Below are 14,781 nucleotides of genomic sequence, written 5' to 3' on the forward strand. Positions count from 1 at the left end.
AGTAACGGAGTCCACTTCATACTTTCCTCCTCTAGTAGCCTTGCGAGGCCTACTATATTGTGAATTATGGACCGCCATTTCCTCAATCTTGTTCCATGTTTGATTGTCATCAACTTCGGTGAACATTCCATTTGATCCCATATTGAGAATGTTCCTAGAATCTTCATATAAACCATTCCAAAATTGTTGCACTAAAAACCATTCGCTAAGTCCAAGGTGAGGACATGAGCGACAAATACCTTTGAACCGCTCCCAAGCTTCATACAAGGATTCTTCATCCCTTTGCTTAAAACCCGTAATTTGAGCTCTTAGCATATTGGTCTTTTCCGGTGGGTAGAATTTTTTGTAGAAAGCTAGAGCTAGCTTTTTCCAAGAATCTATTCCAAGGGTGGCCTTATCAAGGCCCTTCAACCATTGCTTTGCGGTGCCGATTAACGAAAAAGGAAATAAGACCCATCTTATTTGGTCTTGAGTCACGCCCGTTTGAGAGATAGCTTCACAATAATAGCAAAAGGTTTCCATATGAGAATGAGGGTCCTCACTAGGCATTCCCCCGAATTGGCTCCTCTCAACTAGTTGAATGAAGGCGGACTTGGCAATAAATTTTCCGGTAAGATGTTGTGGGGTAGGAGTACCATTTGGTAAATCCTCCTCGGTGGGTATAGAGTGTGACGAGAATTTAGGCATTGTAGGTGGATTTTGTGTGGTATTGTTTAATGGGTTTTCTTCTCCTTCTATTGCGAAAGGATTGACAAACTCACTAGTGGGTTGAACAACTTCACCAACACCTCCCAAATTCCTCCTAACAAGTCTCCTATTATTCGTCAGGGTTCTTTCGATTTCACGGTCAAAAGGTAACAAATCTCTTTGTAACCTTCTAGACATGCAAAATATCAAACAACTCGAAAACAATTAGAACAAACCTTGAGGAGTTTTACTTCCCCAAGGTGAAAAAGACACAACTAAAAACAATAAAAGAAATCTTAAATCAATTAAACACCGTCCCCGGCAACGGCGCCATTTTTGGTCGAGGCCATTTCGTGTTCACAATTAAGCATATGTGGTCGTTGGTCAATGGTCGATACAAAACACAATTTATACTTCACAAACAACTCTACAATTAGTAAAGAGGCAAGTAAAGGTCGGATCCCAAGGGACGGGTATTGAAATGAGGATTCTATTGTAACTAGTGGTGTCTAGGGGGTGTCACAAATTGGGTTGATGTAGAAGGTTACTAAACTAAAATAGCAATGAAAATAAACTAACAAGATAAATAAAATAAGGGGTGTAAACAATTGATTAAAAATGCTAGGGTGTCAGGGGTTCATAGGGGAATCATGGGATATGATCATACAAACATGTTCTCAAATTATAAGCAAGCAATTATTGTTGTGATGGATTGAGTTGGGTTATATCTTACAATCCTAGGAAAGTTTGGGTCCCGGAGCCGAATCGATTAGATTGTACAACACCTACAAGTCGACTTAATCTTTCCTACTCAACACATGCATGGTCTAACAAGACTCGAGTTGGGTTATGTCTTACAAGTCAAGTTGAAAGGATAGAAGATGATAGTAAATGCAAGGATTCATAGGCTTAGCATTTCATCAAATATAACATGTGCATGTATTAAGATCAAAACAAGCAAGCAAATAAGATATGAAAGCATATTAATTTAAGCATGAATCATTCCCCATGTTGGTTTCCCCTAATCACCCATTAAACCCTAGCTAAGAGACTACTCACTCATTATCATATTGATCATGCTAGAAAGGTTGTCAATCATACTAACATAATGAAACATGATGAATAAATGAAAGTAATTAGCAATAATTAAAAAGGGATTAAGAGATTATACCTACTAATGATTCCAATAATAAAGCAAGAATAATAGAAGTACTTGAATCCTAGATTGAGAGGTTGTCAATCTCCCAATAATAACCCAAATAATCTTCAATTACCCAAAATAAAGTAAGAACAAGAGAGAGATTAAAGAACTAAAACTTGGATTAAAACTTGATTAATATTTGATTACAATATTGAAGAGAGATTTGATTAATATTAACTACACTAATTATTGATAAGAAGAACATGCTCCTCTAATTAGACTAATGGGGTATTTATAGTGAAAATTAAAGAGGATGCATTAGGGTTAACTAAGGGCTAAACTAGTAATTACACTTTTTAAGTTGAGCAAGGAGACTCGGTATTCTCCGAGAGAAGGGCTTCTCTTATCGTGGCTTGAAGAATGAAAACGTCTTTGTCATGAAATCCGTGCGGATGGGAGTCGGGACGGCGGATCTGGCTGGAGGATCCGAGCGGATCCTTGGGCAAGACGCCGGATTGGCGAGGGGGAATCCGAGCGGATTCCTTTGAGGGACGCTCGGATTGGGCTTGGGCGGACGGACGGATTGTGTACAATCCGTTCGGATTGTCTGGCAGCATCTTTTCTTCTTCTTTTCTTCCCTTTTCTTCATGAATTCCTTGGGGATTTCCTCGGGGACTCAAGGATCCTTTCTCAACAATGCTCTTCTACTATGCTATGTACAAAGGCCTTCTAGTCTTGTCTCTCCTTGATGCTTGGTCATTGAATATGATCAATTTAGCCTTGTTTTGCCATGAAAATGCAAGATTCTTACTCCTTTCCTACCAAGGGATCAAAATCTCAAAGAATATGCAAAACAAAGAACTAAAGATAAGAAATGACCCAAATAGGCACTAAAAAGCATGGAAACAATGGTAATTCGGGGGCTAAATATGCGCCAATTATGGTCACATCAGTCTCACAATTAATTCATCTAACCTATTTACTACATCGTCACATTTCTATCGTAGATCCCCTAATCCCGACATGAAATGATTTAGCTACTCATATCGCTAATGTTGTCAATAATAACAATATTAAAGATAACTAATGTAAAGCATGATGAAATAGTAATTAAAATGCATAAACCAAGATTAGGGCAGAAATTAAGGAAGAGCAAAACAAGTAATTAAGATGAATAAATGAAAGATTAAAATTAAAAAGGGATAAAAAGATTACAATCGCAAGAATCCGGCGTAAACAATAAACAAATCCGAGCTAAATAACCCCGAAAACAAAGTTACAGTGAAAGAGAAAAAGCAACGCAGTCTTTACTGTCAAAGATGAAAAGTAGGATAAAACTTAATAGAATAGATGCTAACGACCTAGTTATTATGCGCTTAAATAGAAAAACTACTAAGTCCATAAGCTAAAACACGTTCACGAACTAATTAAAGCCCATGAAAGCCAAAACCACTCGATCGAGTAGTCTGAAACCACTCGATGGAGCATTTCTCAAAATAATCTACTCGATTGAACAAAATTGTTACTAGATCGAGTAACTCCTAATTCCAGCACTTCTCGATCGAGCATAATACTACTCGATCGACCAACCTCAGCCATAGAAACCACTCGATCGAGCAACAGAACAGCTCGATCGAGTATTCTTCCTCCAAAACAGCTCAAACTCGTGACCGACTGCTCCGTAGACGGTTCCTTCACGCATCCCAATGCAAGATCTCCCTCTGAAGAATCCCGTCTCCTAAAAATGCATGCAAAAAGGACGAAAATGGTGTTATTCTACTACTTCCACGTTCATTTCTACAAAACAGACAAAACGTACCAAAGTAGCTAATTCGGGGCATAATACTATATAAACAGTACAAAAGTACATGGAAATACGTGCTGAAATAGGCTAAAAAGACTATACAAAATGCACGTATCAAATCTCCCCAAACCGAACCTTTACTCGTCCTCGAGTAAACAAAAATGCAACTGATGGAACGGAAATGAAAACTCAGAGCTAACTTAACTTGTCTACTTGAACCAATTTAATGCAACAAAAAATAACAGTTATAGCTATGCAGTCAATACGCAAACGAGTTATAAGTTGTTAAGAAATATAGCCGACCTATCGAACTTGCAAGACCAACAAAATTGGACTCTCTCGTGGTCACTCTTCTCTCATGAAGCAAAGGGTGAATAATATATGTGAAAGAGAGAAAGAGAAACAGTCACTCACCTAACTGCGACCTACATAGAATGCATGCAACAAAAATGAAAGACGGTTCAAGTACTAATGCACACACTCCAACCAATAATGTCCGTCACAGCCGAGGGCTTACAAATGATATGGGAATAGTGAGGCTCAGGTGAGAAAATGCAAAACAAGTTATGGTAATGTGGAGGTAAAAGCGCCAAGCTTGCTCCTAACCAGGACCATATAAGACCGTCCGAATCTCAACTGACTGAAAAATAAAGGACAAGTGCCCTTCATTGGCACACAGCTCACTAATCATATACACTATCTCCACAAAAACATGGAATAAAACGGAGGAGTGAGACCGTCACAATATAAAAGTGAACACATACGGACTCAAAATCAAACCAGCTCAAAATTTCCAACTTTCATACTTCCTGTTTTTCACTAAACAACGTGATTTCTTCTTTTTTTTTTCTTCTTTTTTTTCTTTTCTTTTTCCTTTTTTTCTTTCTTTTCACGTTTTTCTTTTTTTTTTCCTTTTCAATTTCAATTTTTTTCAACTTTTTTTTTTCATTCTCATTCTCCCTTCCTTTATTCACACCAACTCCAATCAAAATGATACGGGCCGAACTGCAGACGGAAAATCATACCACAAAAGACAGGCTAAACTAGCTTGACTAGGCAGGCTTAGTTTGGGATTTAGTTAATGGGTCAAAAGGCAAGTTTTGGCTTAAGTGGAGCTAAATGGGTGAAGAATATAAGAAAAGGGGAAAATTTGCAAGCACCTCCCTGCATGTGACACCGACCACAAACCCGAATGTGTGCATTTGACGAGAAACCGAATGTCATAAATGTGCAAAAATGATGAACATGCTATGCAAGGAGTACTACTCTCAATTCCTAATGAACTGGTCATGAATGTCACCAGTTATGGGCTTTAAAACTCAGAAATTGTAAAGTAGGTTGATAATTTATCAGGTCAAGTCTAAACAGTCAGCTATATATGAACAAAAACTCGTAGATTATGCATATGACAAAGCTAATAGCCATCAACGAAAGTGCAAGGCTCAAGTAAAAAGACAAGTTATAGCGCAGTTTCATCACGGAAATCAACCGTTCCGACTCAACCTATATGCACAAATTAACGTGAATATTTTTTGAATTTTTTGAAATTTTTTTGGTTTTTTGATTTTTAATGAAATAAATAAACAATGCAAGCTGAAATAAATAAACGTGAATGCAAAACAAATGGAAATGCAGACTCAAAAGGATGCAATACCGTCCCCAAACCAAAACGGACAACGCCCTCGTTGTCCTCCAGCATACACCAGCAGATATATATAGGGGAACGGGAATATAAAACCAATAAAGAATGAAAAACAATAAAATAAAAAGGAGACAAAATAAATAAAAGAGCGAGAATAAACATACAAAACACGAACTTCCCCAAACCAGCCAGAAAAATGGGGAAGTGAGTAGACCAGCAGCTACTCGTCAGCCTCCTCGTCACTGTCAAGCACGTCCTCCACCGTCACCGTGAAGTCCGGATCTACCTCCTTCTCTCTCCTCCTCCTTTGCTCGGCTCGAGCTCTCTTCGCCGCCGCCGTCGGGTCCTCGTCCTCCTCCTCTTCACTTGTAGACTCCGGGTACCCCTCAGCTGGGTACCGGTAAAAGGAAAGGTGTGGCCAACCCTCTGGGATCAGACAGTGTCGCCTCATGTGATACTCGTATAGAGGGAACAAAGTCAAAGCTATGTCCCGCTCCATACGAGCCTGTCTCTCTGCAATATCAACTAACAAACCATCACAGCGCCCTTGGTCCATGACCGAGGATGCCTCAAAGGGTGGTGGAGGTACAAAATTAGGCGGTAGGACCGGTTGTGTCTATGTCTAATCAGCAGGCGCGGGAGTAGTAGTAGGATAGGGATCGGGGTAGGTGTGGTCGTGGAAGACTGGCCACCCATGGATGGTGCAGATCCCTCTCCGGTATCAAGTCTACGCCGCTTCTTAGCGACGGGTAAGGTAGTAGGTGTGCGGACCTGGAGGTGGTACTCAGGTAGAGGTGGTGGTCGGGCACCCCGTTCAACAGTGGGAAAAGGGGCTAGACGAGGCAAGGTGTCACAAGGATGGTCGACGGATAGGGAACCGTCTATCTTCCATGTCCGGTAGTCTGTGGTTAGGCAAGTCCGAGAGTGCATGGCAGCTAGGCTCAGATACCTATCACCGTCTATGTAAGGTAAGTCACGAGGCAAGACAATGAGGAGAGAACGGGCAAGAAAGGTGGCTATGCCACCGCAGACGATAGTGCCCATGAGCTTCTCTCACTAAGCCTGGAAGTACCTGGCGGTCAAATAAGCGGACCCTCGCCATCGATGTTCAGGTAACCGCCTAATTTGGACAGCTCGTTGTTGTTGATGTTGTTTGGCTCCTTTCGGCCAAAAATAGTGCTCCCCATCAGTCTAAGAAAGTAATGGGCGGGAGGTAGGTGGACCTGAGCGAGCTTTCGCTCATGAAAAGGGGTATGTGCCAAATCCCGCCAAAGAAGACTAATAACCTTCCTAGGGGCAACAGTGGTGCCCGTAAAAGAAAGGCCGAGTCAGGTACCAAACTCCTCAAGTGTCATAGAGAAGGTCCGGTTATTTAACCAGAAGGACACATAAAGACTAGTTAGGACAACATCGTGTGCCCCTGAGGAGAAGGTAAAGGAGCTGAAGAACTCAAGGCTCAGCTCCCTGAATGTGTGGCCACTCATAGTGATGAGTCCGGCCATTCCCGTGCCCCGTAAAAGCTCACAAACTGGCTCGTAGAAGCCAAGCCTCTGAAGTGACGTATGGCAAAGAAAGCGCGTAGGGAGAAAGTCATAGTCAACTAAGTCATAAAACCTATTAAGATGAACACCATTAATAAAAGTTACCCGGGGGATTGCAGGGTGGGAGTCAAGAGTGTCGTCCAATCGGATCGTAACACAGCCAGCAGCAGGTGTAGCACGACCACAACTGCGATCCCGGCCTCTAGAACCTGAAGTAGAAGACCATCCGCTGACGGTACGAGGAACTAGAGCCACATGTAAAGCAGCTGCAACTGTAGGTGAGTCCGCCATAGGTGTGCTCACCATGGCTGAAGTAGAGGTTGTGGCTGCAGCTGTGACTGCCACTGAGGAAGAAAGGCTAGCAGCGGTGCTAGCAGTAGTAGTGGCTGTGACTGAGGTGGTAGCTGAAACAGGGCTAGCAGCAGTGCTAGCAGGCGTAAAAACAGTACCAGCAGCAGAGACTAAGAACGCGGGGGCTGCGGTACTAACAGAAGAGGAGGCGGTGGTGACAGCAGGGACCACCGTCTCATATAAGGACGGACTAGGAGTCGAGCTACTGGAGGGCACAGAACTGGAATCCATCCTAAACAAATAGGGCAGGGGAATTTGATAAGCAATTAACGAATTAGCAGCACTGAAAACAGCAGTTAACAGCAGAGAATTCCCAAAGACAGTAAAAAAATTCGACCTATTAGCCCAAAAATTCCCGAATTTTCCTCAAAAATTCGAATGATAGCAGGTAAACAACGATAGGGGAAAGGTAGCAGATTAAGCAACAATGGAAACCAATTAAGCAATTGGCAGCAGCAAAAACCAGTATACAGTCGAAAATTTTGACTGTAATTAGCCCTAATCGCAAATTTTCTCATAAAATTCGAATTAATCATGTAAAAATCAATGAGGCATGGGAATTAAGCATCAAGTAAGACAAATTAGCCATTGAATCAAAATTATAGTCGAAAAATTCGACCTAATATGAACATCGAAACCCTAATTCCTAATCTACTTCATAAAAAGCAAATTTAATGAAATTAAATTGCAAGGAAGTGTAGGAATTACTTACTTGATGATTAGGAACCTACAGAGAACAATTAATCGACAATCAACAAGCAAAATGGGCGATTTTTGATCGAAAAACTGCGGAACCCTAATTCCTCTAATAGACCAAGTAGAATAGCGTAAATCAAAGGGAAAACAAAAGGCAAATGACGATTAATTTGCAATAAACAAGATGTAGGTGGTGGATTTGGTAAATGGGCAAGAAAAATGCAGGATTTGGGGTTTCTTTGGTCGCAAATAAGGACGATAGTCGGGAAAAAAAAAATGAGGAAGATAATGAAGTAATAAGAATAATAAGGAAGTTAAAGGGACTCCCTGCGCGTAATTTCCAAAATTACTCGATCGAGTGGTTTAAAACTACTCAATCGAGGACTTCTTGTATTCATCTACTCGATCGAGTAAAAAGTTACTCGATCGAGAACTCCCCTTTTCAGCTTTTTTCGATCGAGTAACTTGGGATCATTCGATCGAATAGAATTCACTCGATCGAGTACAAAAAGTACTCGATCGAGCTCTTTTCCTCGTGTAAGCTCTTGAATTTGCGTATAATTCCCCAAACCTGCATAAAAACACTCGCGAAAATATCCTAAAATACTAAATACGAGTAGTAACAGTCTATAGTCTTCTAATCTATGCTAAAAATGTTCAAATTCTAATTGTCCTAATTAAAAGCAATAAATAAAATTCAACGGGAAATTAAAAATTTTTTTTACAAATTTGTACACGGGGCATTTCCTCGCTCACTTCTTAAAGCATTTCAGTAGCCCCTCGGAGGGCTTCTGACTGGAGGACGTCACCCCAGCAACATTAATCGTTCTCTTCAATTTCCATGAGCTCGAACTTGAATCGCTAGGAGGAGAATAGTTGACGTCCACATACGCACGAACTTTTATCCTCCTTACTCCTTTCTCACCAGCTTTAACATCATCGCTCCCTCTTTGACTGGCATTAATTGCACAAAAACCATTGACAGCTCCTTCATTATTTTCATCCGTACCTGCATTAAGGAAAACAGACTAACTTTCCTCCTTTTTGCTCTCAACCTGAGGCGGAGGGGTTACGATAGCAGCACAATATTCTAAATTTTCATTTGGACTGTCAGTAGGAGGGTCGGTAGAAGAGACGGCATTGCAAGGCTGAGCTTGAACGGGAGCCCTTCGGAACTTAGACTGATGGAATATCAATTCCTTGTCCCCAACCTAAAAAGTCAATGTCTTGCCCCCGACGTCTATCACTACACGGGCAGTAAATAAAAATGGTCTCCCTAAGATGATAGAGGTATGGGTATCTTCGGGGATATCAAGTACAACGAAGTTAACGGGAATAAAGAACCTCCTGATCTTAACATGTATGTCTTCTATGACACCTAGTGGCCGTGATATACTACGGTCGGCCATCTGAACAGTCATATTTGTGCAATTAAACTTGGTCAAACCAAGTCTCTTAGCCAGAGACAACGGTAAGACACTCACGCTAGCGCCAAGATCGCATAGCGCGTTATCAATCAAGTGGGTACCAATATGAGACGGAATCGAAAAACTACCCGGGTCTGACTGTTTGGGAGGTAACTTATTCTGAACTAGGGTCGTCCCTTCCTCGGTCAAAGCTACCGTCTCATGGTCGTTAATGTGCCTCTTACGCGATAAAATTTCTTTCATAAATTTAAGGTAAGAGGGTACGTGTGTCGGCAATTCGGCGAATGACACAGTGACCTACAAGTTTTTCAGGAGTTCGACAAATTTGCCGAATTGTTGATTAGCCTTAGTACTCTGCAAACGCGTCGGGAAGGGTACCGTGATGGGTATCTCGAGCCCTTTGTTCCTCTCTTCCAATGTATCAGCCGGATCAAGCTCTAAATCCTTCGATCGAGACTTCTTTACTCTTGAACGTGGTCTTTCAGGTGATTTTTCACTCGATCGAGCACTAGCAAGCTCTCGATCAAGTTGTTCTTTATCTTCATTACTCGATCGACCAAAAGTATCATTCGATCAAGCAGATTCTTCAGCAAATTCACTCGATCGAGCAGTTTTATTTACTCAATCGAGCTCTTCTTGTTCCTGTTCACTCGATCGAGTAGAAATTCCACTAGATTGAGTCCTTTCTTCAGCAGTTTTACTCGATCGACCTCCAGAAATTAGTCGATCGAGTAATTTCTTTGTCGTCAGCTCTTTTTCTTCGACAGCGCACTGTTCATCAGCAGCAATTTCCTTCCCCGGGTCTGATTTCGGTCCTTCATTTGAATAACCGCTCCTCAAATTAATTAAATTCACCATCTCATGTGGATTCTTATCGGATTGTGACGGTAGATGTTCCGGTTTCCTTGTGGACTGGTTCGCGGCTACCTAGGCAACTTGAGTTTCAAGTGCCGTGATAAATGCATCTTTTTGTTGATCGCTCAGTTGCCATTGCTTTGTCAAAGACTGCAACATCGTCTTCAACTCACCTTGCTCACTTACCCCACCAGAAGATGATGCACCTTGATTAGGTGTAGGAAAGGAAGGAGGCTTCTGAAAGCCTTGTTGAGAGTTATGAGGAGGGACATATGGCTGCTGATGCTGTGGAGGAGGGGTAGGATTGAGCACATTTTGACTTGTCCACCTCAAATTGGGATGGACTGCCCTTGGTTGTTATAATAGGAACCCCCTCCTTGCGTGTATTGTTGAAAAACAAGGACCTGTTCCTTCTCTGTAAGACAGCTAACATCAGTGTGACCGTCGTTGCTCCCACACCTCTCACATTTGACAGTCTCCCCTCTAGTAAGCAAATGGACCGTCTGCGGCTCCCCAGCAGAATGCAACTCCAGCTTATCAAACCTAGCATTCATGACTTCCAGCTGAGCCACAACTTGCTTATCGACTACATGAACTGTTCTAATACCATCCCTCGGGTTCCCATACTCAGCACAGTGGGTCACCATCTCTTCAATAAGGGCCCCACCCTTATCATCGTGGGTGTTCTTTTGAAGTCTTCCGTTAGAAGATGCATCAAGTATGGCTCTGTGATCATCGTATAGGCCATTGTAGAACAGATTGGACAGGAACCACTGATCAAAACCATGGTGAGGAATAGACATCACCAACCTCTTGAAACGGCACCAAGCTTCATAGAAAGTTTCATCCGGTGCCTGTTTGAAACTTTTAATCTTGGCCCTCAGCTGATTAGTGCGCTGTGGAGGGAAATATCTCTTATAAAAATCAAGAGCAAGGGTCTCCGAGTCTGTGACCCCGCGGCCGTCAAAGAAAAAGGAAACAGAACCTCCTTAATCTTGTCTTGAGTTACTCCCTTTGTGGCGGGGATAATAGAACAGTAGTCCGTAAAGACCTCCATACGCGTCCTCGGGTCTTCACCTGCCACACCTCTAAAGAGATTTCTCTCTACCAAATTGATATAGGAAGGACGGATGTCAAATGTATTCCCATCCTCAGTCTGGAGATTGAAACCCTTTGGAATTGATGATGCTTTAGGCTCCGAATGAGTGGCAATGTTCGGCATCTTTACTGGTTGGTTTACAGAACTGAAAGTGTCTTCTTCAAAAGATCGATTTTCTGTAAAAAGGAAATGCTGAAGTTCGGGTTCGAAAGTACTCAAGGTTCCTTTCGTGATTCTCTTTGCAGACGGAGTCTATGCCTGAACAGCCTCTCTAGTTCCGAATCAGCTAAAACTAACTCCAACCTGTATGACCTGGGCATAAACAACACTGAAAGAAAATAAATAAGAACTGCCTCAAGGAATAAAAATTCCCTGAGACGGATAAAATAAATAAAACAAAGACAGATAGGGCAATTGCCTCCCCGGCAACGGCGCCAAAATTTGACAGGGTTGTCGTATACCTATAAAAAATAACTAACTAAACTAACTGTATAGCTAGGGAAGTCAGGTCGTTCTCCTAAGGGAGGCAAGATATTTGTAAAGGTCCGTCTATTTGGTCACAAATGGGGGGGGGGGGGGTGTAATTTGTTCCTTAAACTAAAGGTAGTCCAGTGACTCAACTGTAAACAACTTAGATAAAATACTACGAGACGGATATGGAAAGGTCCTTCCGGTCCACTTTCTACCCTAGATTCCCACTAACTTAACTTCCGTCCTCGTCAGGGTAGTTTACTGTTCATAGGAGGTCTATTTAGTCCAATCTTCCGATCCAGGATTAAATTTAACCAGATTAAAAGGGTGACTCAGAAGCGTGCACTCAACTAAGTCGGTAGATACAGTTATATTGCTATGGAGACAGAGTCTCACAATTAATTCATCTAACCTATTTACTACATCGTCACATTTCTACCGTAGATCCCCTAATCCCGACATAAAATGATTTAGCTACTCATATCGCTAATGTTGTCAATAATAACAATATTAAGATAACTAATGTAAAGCATGATGAAATAGTAGTTAAAATGCATAAAAAAAGATTAGGACAGAAATTTAGGAAGAGAAAAACAAGTAATTAAGATGAATAAATGAAAGATTAAAACTAAAAAGGGAGAAAGAGATTACAATCGCAAGAATCCGGCGTAAAAAACAAACAAATCCGAGCTAAATAACCCCGAAAACAAAGTTATAGTGAAAGAGAAAAAGCAACGCAGTCTTTACTGTCAAAGATGAAAAGTAGGATAAAACTTAATAGAATAGATGCTAATGACCTAGTTATTATACGCTTAAATATAAAAACTACTAAGTCCATAAGCTAAAACACGTTCACTGACTAATTATAGCCCATGAAAGCCAAAACCACTCGATCGAGTAGTCTGAAACCACTCGATCGAGCAAATTATCCAAATAATCTACTCGATCGAACAAAATTCTTACTCGATCGAGTAACTCCTAATTCCAGCACTTCTCGATCGAGCATAATACTACTCGATCGACCAACCTCAGCCATAGAAACCACTCGATCGAGCAACAGAACAGCTCGATCGAGTATTCTTCCTTCAAAACAGCTCAAACTCGTGATCGACTGCTCCGTAGACCGTTCCTTCACGCATCCCAATACAGGATCTTACTCTGAAAAATCCCGTCTCCTCAAAATGCAAGCAAAAAGGACGAAAATGGTGCGATTCTACTACTTCCACATTCATTTCTACAAAACAGACAAAACGAACCAAAGTAGCCAATTTTGGGCATAATACTATATAAACAGTACAAAAGTACATGGAAATACGTGCTGAAATAGGCTAAAAAGACTATTCAAAATGCACGTATCAGAGCACGTTGTGTGTCATGTTATAAGATGGAGCATGTTGTCAAGGGAGGTGTGCCGTGTCAAAAGATGAAGCACGTTGTTAAGGGAGTGGTGCCATGTGTATGAGATTGAGTAATTTACTGTTAATTGTGTTGTTTATATTTATCCCTACTCAACCGTTAGGTTGACCATGTATTTGTTAAACACCTGTGATGAACCAATTATTCGGGAGCACATTGACTGACAGGTACTTGAGTTAGCTGACTTGCGAACTCATAGGGATGCATGAGGATTTCGGCCAGTTTACTTAGAAGTCTAGATCAGATAGTTTTAATACTTCGGTTTATTTAATTCCGCTGCGAGTTGTACCTAATTTTATTTTAAGTTTATTTAGTTTCGGTTAAATTGTAATAAAACTTTCATTCGCTAAATTTTAATCTAAAGTACTTTGGTTTGTTGTACTTTGTGAAAAACTACCTCGGGCAACCGATATGGTAACAGTCCTATTTATTTGGGAATGTCTTGCTAAAGGCTTCTGATTAAATGGGTGTGTTACAAAGTGGTATCAGAAAAAAAAAGGATCCTCAGGCCTAAACCACTGAACAATAACGAATGTAGGATGTGTCTAATAAAATGAACCCCGGGTAGGAACTGTTAGGTGCCTCTCTTAGTATGGTTAAGTAGGCGTCCTTAATTCGTACCATGGCCCTCTATGTTTTGAACTAGACACGTTGGGGAAGGATAACGAGGGATGGGTAATTAAAAAGAACTTGATTTAATATGGGTTTAGGGATGCTTTTAAGTTTCAAATTTTTCTAACCTTGTTATAGGATGAGGCTGAGGTAAGTATTGTAAAGGGTGAATTGGCTTTGGCCGTATACTTGTGATAAATAGGAATTTGATGGAAATCGTTGATTGTTAAATATATTTCATGAGGATGAGAATGTTTTTAGATTAATTGGTTATTACTTGATTGTGTTAGAATTATTAATCTCATTAATTAACATATTCATATATGTGTCATTTTAATTTAGTCATAAAATTAAAACTAGATCTTATGCATGCAAACTAAAAAGACAAGAGAAGAAATCGTCTTTCTTACTTTGGGATTTCGGATTAAAGGGCACAAGTAAGATCTCCTTCTTAGTTGTTCTTGAGCTTTCCTTAAAATGGATGAACAAAGGATCCAAAGTAGAATCCCTCCCAAAAGTGAATACCCAAAGAAATCCCTTAATAACTAATATTATTTGTACTAGAAATAATACAAGTCTGACTTAAAGATTGACACAAAATAAATTTGTTCTCTCTTGTGTATTTCCGCCAATAGAGGAATAATTTGGGAGATTTTATTTCTCTAAGTTTTTACAATGTGTAGAGAGTAGAAATAATTTCTAACACACTAGAAATTATAATATGAAATAATGAATAATTAAAGAGAAAACATTGGTATTTCTCTAGTGGGAAAACCGGTTGGGGTATGGGTAATGAGGGAACCAATGCATGAAAAAATTGCTCTTCTCAAAAGCTAGGTTTGCATGGCTACTAGTTAGATCTAATTATTGTGTTTTCCACTTAAGATAAAAACACAATATAAATCTTATACTCCCTCCATTATTTCGGCACGCCTAAAATAAAATGGGTAGTCCACTTTATTTTGTCACTTGTCAATTTTGTCACATGTAACATATTACATGACATGTCACAATGTAATGTATTTTTAACATATTAAAT

The 14,781-nt window shown here is 40.5% G+C and overlaps 2 non-coding genes across 2 annotated transcripts; both read left to right on the plus strand.

The window, feature by feature from the left end:
* Window positions 1–208: 208 nt before the first annotated feature.
* LOC141637030 (small nucleolar RNA R71) lies at window positions 209–315 on the plus strand. The gene has a single exon (XR_012541594.1). It is a non-coding gene; the product is annotated as a small nucleolar RNA R71 (small nucleolar RNA).
* Window positions 316–10,924: 10,609 nt separating this feature from the next.
* LOC141636651 (small nucleolar RNA R71) lies at window positions 10,925–11,030 on the plus strand. The gene has a single exon (XR_012541252.1). It is a non-coding gene; the product is annotated as a small nucleolar RNA R71 (small nucleolar RNA).
* Window positions 11,031–14,781: the final 3,751 nt, after the last annotated feature.

The sequence above is a fragment of the Silene latifolia genome, chromosome Y, assembly GCF_048544455.1.
Source record: "Silene latifolia isolate original U9 population chromosome Y, ASM4854445v1, whole genome shotgun sequence".
Classification (NCBI taxonomy): Eukaryota; Viridiplantae; Streptophyta; class Magnoliopsida; order Caryophyllales; family Caryophyllaceae; genus Silene; species Silene latifolia.